The 7500-nt window shown below is 37.1% G+C and overlaps 1 protein-coding gene and 1 long non-coding RNA gene across 2 annotated transcripts in view; both read right to left on the bottom strand.

Moving 5' to 3' along the window:
* Positions 1–7500, bottom strand: part of LOC106870512 (mannosyl-oligosaccharide 1,2-alpha-mannosidase IA) — a 332727-nt gene that overhangs the window by 206742 nt on the left and 118485 nt on the right. The window lies entirely within an intron of this gene.
* The window catches only part of LOC149131979 (uncharacterized), a 105984-nt gene continuing 98562 nt past the window's right edge, over positions 79–7500 (bottom strand). Inside the window, exon 3 of the long non-coding RNA XR_016244936.1 lies at positions 79–230. This is a non-coding gene — a long non-coding RNA (uncharacterized LOC149131979). The remainder of the gene's footprint in view (positions 231–7500) is intronic.

The raw sequence follows: 7500 nt of genomic DNA, 5'->3' as shown, positions 1-7500 counted from the left end.
CGATAATGGTTTATTGGTTGTGGCAGAAATATTAACATACCTTCAACAATATCTCCACATTGACATTTGTGAAAAAATAAATATATATATTTTTACAGGAATATGCCAAAGTCTGTTTATATTTTGAAACCTTCTGTTTAAAGAGCATCGTTTTTGGAGGAGGAACCAAAGAATGAAAAGATCCACAATATACAGAACAAACATTCCAATTCTGAATCGGTGTAACTTACCTAGAAGGAAAAAGAAAAGAAAAAAAAAACAGATTAAGATTTTTAATAAACTCATCAATTTTAACAATATCATAATTGAAAACAATCATCATCATTATCATGTTTTAACCCACATTGACCCACTGTCCTCATCTGAGGTCAGTTGCATAAAGGTTAACTGGATGCAAAATAGTGCTTGTTGTATTTATTGAACCATTGTATTTGGCTTATTTCCTGCAGGGTCGCCAAGAAATTTGCAGCAAAGAGATGAAAATGAAAAACAACTATGAAAACAAGATGGTCACTGCTGTAGGATCCCCCTATGATCATAGGTCTGCTTCGCGATGACCGACTCGAGGGTTAAAAAAAAAAAATCCCCAACAAACAACAATAACATGAGGAATCAATCAACCTTTCTTTTAGGGTTGTTCATTGGTCAATGATACCTCACATTATCGTGTCTTGAACAGATTAAACGTCTCTGGAATGCAGACACACGGATCAGATGTAAACATCACTTGGAGTCACTAAAGAAATACTGTTAAGAAATAGTAGAAACTTACAAATTCAAACAACGTTTCCAATATATATATTTATGTGTGTGTGTGTCCACATGTCTGTATTGTATATGTGCATGTATGTATGTATATATATATATACATACAGATATATATATATATATATATATATACACACACACACATGCATACATAAACATGAATCTATGTTTATAGACATATACATAAATATATATATATACACACACACACGTCTATACACGTTATATGAATATATGTTTATAGACATACATAAATACACACACACACACACATATATATATATATATATATATATATATATATATATATATATCACACACACACACACACATTAGATGGATATATGTTTATAGACATATACACATATATATGCACATGCATACATGTGTGTATAGAGATGTATATGTGTGTGTGTGTGTGTACATGTGTATATGTATATATAGAGAGAGAGCGAGAGCGGGGGGGGGGGGATATTTATTTTATTTGTTTAAGTGCTTACCAAAAGATTACACAGTTTGGCAATTAAGATAACGATTTCAACAATTACCTCTTCCTTCCTCGCTTTACCATTATACATCAGGTGTGGAATGAACCTACCTCCCACTTCTTATCACCAGACATATGCATGCATGTATGTGTGTGTGTGTGTATGTGTGTGTGTGTGTGTGTGTATAGAACTGCTTAATCATAACAATATGTGTGCCAGTAGATTGTGTGAATGTGTGATGTATGTGTATGTACATAGAAATGTGTATGTGTACACATGTATGTGTACACATGTATGTGTACATATATATGTGTATATACGTGCATGTGTGTTTATATATACACTCACATACACATATATACAAATAAACATGCATTTTCGTGTATATGTATACACTTATATTCAGATGTATATGCATGCGTTTATGTCTCTACATGCAAGTACATGTGTGTGTGGGTGTGTGTGTCACATCAAAATATGCAGACAACCACAGGGGTTAACAGGGACAGACAGGGGCAAACAGGGGCAGACAGAGAGAGACAAAGAGTGTGTGTGTGTGTGTGTGTGTGTGTGTGTGTGTGTGTATGCCAATACATATGTATGCACACTTGCACTCGCACTCACACTCACACACACACACACACACACACACACACACACAAGTAGACACAAAAGGAGGAAACCCGTTTTATGAGCGAGGCAGGCAGAAGATAAACAAAATACACAACAGACACTGGCTACATTGATGCTATATAAGGAACGGGTCAGACAAGGTTGCGGCAAGTTTATCAAAACTACAGAGTGATGACAATGCAGAATGGAGATAATCTCTAACAGATTCTGTTTGATAAATGAGTTTAAAAATAGGCTGGGTGGAGCATCATAGGGGTGTTGGTAGATGAGATGGAAGCAGACTTTCTAATAGAATTTTGAGACAATATGGGATATTCAGAAGGCCGATTCGAAGTTTAGAGATGCTGTAGTTAGTGGTTTCAAATTTTGGCACAAGGCCAGCAATATTAGGGGTGGGGTGAGTTAATGGTACTTATAATGGTGTTTTGTTCAACATCCTTAAACAACACTTATTCAGGGACCTTTTGAGCTGGATGGGCTACTCGACCTGAAGAAAATTCTAATTGGGTCCCCACCTGCAAGGTCATGCGCTGTTTATCTTGATATGAGATCAGTATGTCGCGCACATATGGTTGTGATGCATGTACCTGGTGTACCCTTATCAGACGGGTAGTCATGATGGGTATACTGGGCTTCGTATATTTTACCCCAGTGTCACTTTGATGGCATGGACTGCTTTCTCACCTAATACTAATAATAATAATAATAATAATTAATAAGGTCTTAAATTTTGGCACAAGGTCAGTAATTTCAGGGGAGGAGATAGGTCAAATACTTTGGACCTAGGGCTCAACAGGTACATATTTCAACTTGGTGAAATATGTATGCCTTTGTAACTGTGTTTGCCACCACCCACCCACTTGACAACCGGTGTTGGTGTGTTTTGCATCCTCATAACTTAGTGGATCAGCAAAATAGGCTGACAGAATAAGTACTAGGCTTAGAAAGAATAAGTCTTGGAGGTTGATTTCTTACCCCTAAAACACTTGAAGGCGGTGCTCCAGCAGGGCCACAATCAAATGACTAAAACAAGTAAAAGGAAAGTAAAACGCAAAAGAAACATGCATGTGTGTGTAAATGTATGTATACATGAGTAGACGTGTGTGTGTGTGTGTGTGTGTGTGTGTGTGCACGCAGATAGGTTAATCACACAGTAAACATGAAAGTTCACACACACATACACACACACAAAGTAACATTTTGGAATGAAATAAACTAAAATTATTTACATCAACAGTCGAAGGAAAAAAAAAAAGAACAGCAATTCAAATTATACATTAAAGATAAAATTATATATATGTTTGCACATATATTTATATATATATTATTATACATACACGCACACACATAACACTACATATATATATATATATATATACATATGTATGCAACTTTTAATCCATTTGTTTGTCTATTTTTGCAGTGTTCTATCTATCTATCGATGTCACTGGTTTATCTTTCAAATTCTCTGCTTCACAATGTCTTTTTCATCCTGTTACTGTTTCAATCTCATCTCTCACTTTCTCTCGCTCACCTCTCTCTCTCTCTTTATATATACCATGATTCCTCTACCATACTGTGTAATTTCTCAGTAATAAAATAACCCTTTCATGTCGAAATAACAACTTCTGTCAACAAGTTCATAATCACATTTCTAATATAATTACACAAAACAGAAGAATAAATAGAAGTTTTTTTTTTTAATATATATAGGCGCAGGCACATGGTTCTGGGTTCAGTCCCACTGTGTGACACCTTGGGCAAGTGTCTTCTGCTGTAGATGTCCTGCTGCAAAGGGAAAACATTATTATCCAAATTGCAACAGGAAAGAAAATAGTTACAAAGTATCAGGGTGTAATTATGTCATACTAGTGCCACCTGCACAGGAGTCAGTCCAGCGGCACTAGCAAAAAACATTCGAGCGAGGTCATTACCAGTGCCGCTGGACTGGCTCCTGTGCAGGTGGCATGTAGAAAACACCATTTTGAGCGTGGCCGTTGCCAGTACCGCCTGACTGACCTTCGTGCCGGTGGCACGTAAAAGCACTCACTACACTCTCGGAGTGGTTGGCATTAGGAAGGGCATCCAGCTGTAGAAACTCTGCCAGATCAGATTGGAGCCTGGTGTAGCCATCTGGTTCGCTAGTCCTCAGTCAAATCGTCCAACCCATGCTAGCATGGAAAGCGGACGTTAAACAATAATGATGATGATGATGATGATGATGATGATATATATATATATATATATATATATATATATATGCTACACATACATCATAAAAATGAAAGCAAAGAATTTGCATAAAATAATAATAATAATAATAATAAATAGAAAACAAGAAGCCAAAGCAAAACAGGGAAAAAAAATTAGTAAATAACTGACAATGAAAACAAAAAAACCCAGAAAACTATTCATAAAAGTACATAAAAAGCACTAAATATTAAAAAAAAAAAACTGAAAGTTATGCAACAAAAAAGAAAAAAGAAGAGACGGAAAGGGAAAAGAAGACAACAAGAAAAAAAAAAGGCTAACATACAAAGTAACACGAAGAAAATTAGATTGTGTGAATTAAGGTATATAAAGACATTTGATAGAACGTCTCAAGAAATACTTTGTTCTTATATCAAATATTTACTGTTAATTATCGATTAGATTGCCTCGGCAAAGGAGAAGGTAAGAGAGGGGGGAAGGTGTGGGCAGGTGCTTGAGGGGGCGGGGCGGGCGAGTGTTGTTTGGCAACATTGTTGCAGGAACTTCATAGACTAGTTGTTGCTGTTGTCGTTGTTGGCATCATTATTTGGAGTGCTCTTTTCCATGCTGTCATCGTTGTGTTGTAGACGAAGTCCTTGACACCGGCGCCATCGTTCTCAATGTCATCGAACCCATCCTTAGCGATGATGACGTGACATCGTTATCGCCGTCGACTGCATCATCACCATCATCATCATCATCATCATCATCAGGTAGAGGGAGCGAGAGGGCAGAGGTGAAGTGATAGGGGAGGGTTTGAGGAAGGAGTGAGAGAGAAGTGGGAGGGTATGAGAGAAGAGGAAAATAGAGAACAGAGAGAAGGGTGAGAGGAGAGAGGAGGAAGAGAAGGGTAAGAGGAGGAAGAGAGGGGGACAGAGAGAGAGGCACTGTCTTGAAGGGTTTTAGTCGAACAAAACTGACCCCAGGACTTATTCTTTGTAAGCCTAGTACTTATTCTATCGGTCACTTATTGCCGAACCGCTAAGTTACGGAGACGTAAACACACCAGCATCAGTTGTCAAGCAATGGTGGGGGGGACAAACACAGACACACAAACACACATACATATATATACATATATATGACGGGCTTCTTTCAGTTTCCGTCTACCAAATCCACTCACAAGGCTTTGGTCTGCCCGAGGCTATAGTAGAAGATACTCGCCCAAGGTGCCACGCATTGGGACTGAAACCGGAACTAAGTGGTTCATAGGCAAGCTACTTACCACACAGCCACTCCTATGCCTAATATATATGTATGTATGTATATATATATATATATATATATATATATATATATATATATATATATATATATATATATATATATATATATATATATATATATATATATATATATAAAATACACACACAGAGTAATCCCTTGCCATATCATGGTTCATTATTTAAGCTTATGTTGATTCCTCTGTGGTGCTGTCTTGCATTTATAATAAAATAAATATATGCAAATTATGAAAATAAAAAAAAACTATACAGTACAGTACTGTTTCTACTTTGCAGATTTTCACCTATCATGTGGAGTTTCGAAATGTAACACCCATAACAGTTAAGGGATTATTGTATGTGTATATATATATATATATGAGTATATATATATATATATATATAAATATATACACACACACATATATATGAGCCATTTTATCATGTTGAACTGTTAATCCTTACACATTTTTTTTTCTCGCTCCGTTTTTTTTTTTATTCTTAATCCTTTCTGTCAAAGAGCGTAGGCTCAAAACATCAAAGATAAAATTATATGACATATGTTTGCATATACATTTATATATATATTATTATACATACACGCACACACATAACACTACATATATATATATAGGCGTAGGAGTGGCTGTGTGGTAAGTAGCTTGCTTACCAACCACATAGTCCCGGGTTCAGTTCCACTGCGTGGCAAGTGTCTTCTACTATAGCCTCGGGCCGACCAAAGCCTTGTGAGTGGATTTCGTAGACGGAAACTGAAAGAAGCCCGTCGTATATATGTATATGTATATATGTATGTGTGTATGTGTTTGTATGTCTGTGTTTGTCCCCCCAACATCGCTTGACAACCGATGCTGGTGTGTTTACGTCTTCCTGAAGATTAAACTAATACACCAGAGTGTATAATGTGAGGGAGACTTAGCAGCTTGTCTTACATTCTAGTAGGTCATTTGACCATTTCTAGGAAGACCCCCTTGGCAGTGTTGCAGTATTCTGTATTGTATTGTTTAAACTGGTTGTTTGAGCTGTTTGTGCGGTGGGGGAACAAAAATATGCTTTTCTACTCTAGGCACAAGGCTTGAAATTTTCAGGGAGGTGGCGGGGTTGGGGTAGTCGATTAGATCGACCCCAGTATGCAACAGGTACATACTTTATTGACCCAGAAAGGATGAAAGGCAAAGTCGACCTCGGCGGAATGGGGGAACAAAACCATGAAAAAAAAACATAGCCCCCCCCCTCAAACCCCCCCCCCCTCAAACCCCCCCCCCCCCACTAACTATAAATGTTAAAATATGATAAACACATTAGATGATATAGTCCGAAATACACTATGCCTGAAAAATAAATAAAAAAACAATAAAAGGATGGGCACAGCACTGAAACATTGATGAGCTGGATGAGAAGCGGCTTGAAGTGCAAAACCAAACCAAACAAATAAAAAATAATAAAACATAAAATAAAAGCAAAGAATGTGTATTGGCTTTTTAATGGAGACAGGGTGGGGGAGGATAGTTTTATTATTTCTTTATATTTTTGAATGGGGGGAGGGACGTTCTCCTCTTCCCCCCACACACACCAAAACCAATCACCTGACAAGTCCTTATTGCTCTTTTGTTTTTTCTTTTATCAATAAAGTGGTGGTGGGGGGGGGGGGCGATGGAGGTTGTGCTGTTGGTGGTGGTGGTGGTGGTGCTGATGGTGGAGGGAACAATGTTGAGGGGTGGTGAGTGGTGATGTCAATGATGATGTGAAATGGGGATTTGAGGGGGGGGGCTTTTATTTTGTTGTTTTTTCACCTTCACCAATGTAATTACCATTTTCTCCTTCTAATTACTGCTTTTAAAGTAAAGTACTGAATCACAGGTAAATAAATAAATAAATACCCAATTTGGATACAAGACGCTATAACCACTTATACACATGGAGAGTAGAACCATTGTAACTGAAACTCGTTGACTATATATTAAAGAATTTTAATGACAAGTGGAAACAAAATAATAAACACTTTATATATATGTGTGTGTGTGTGCCCCCACACACGTATATATACATATATACACACACACACACAAGTTCATGCATACAGGGAGGTACTCATGTATATATACTAACACACGCGTATA

The sequence above is a fragment of the Octopus bimaculoides genome, chromosome 18 (genome assembly GCF_046866305.1).
Source record: "Octopus bimaculoides isolate indiv1 chromosome 18, ASM4686630v1, whole genome shotgun sequence".
NCBI lineage: Eukaryota > Metazoa > Mollusca > Cephalopoda > Octopoda > Octopodidae > Octopus > Octopus bimaculoides.
This window is presented reverse-complemented; position numbering and strand designations above follow the sequence as displayed.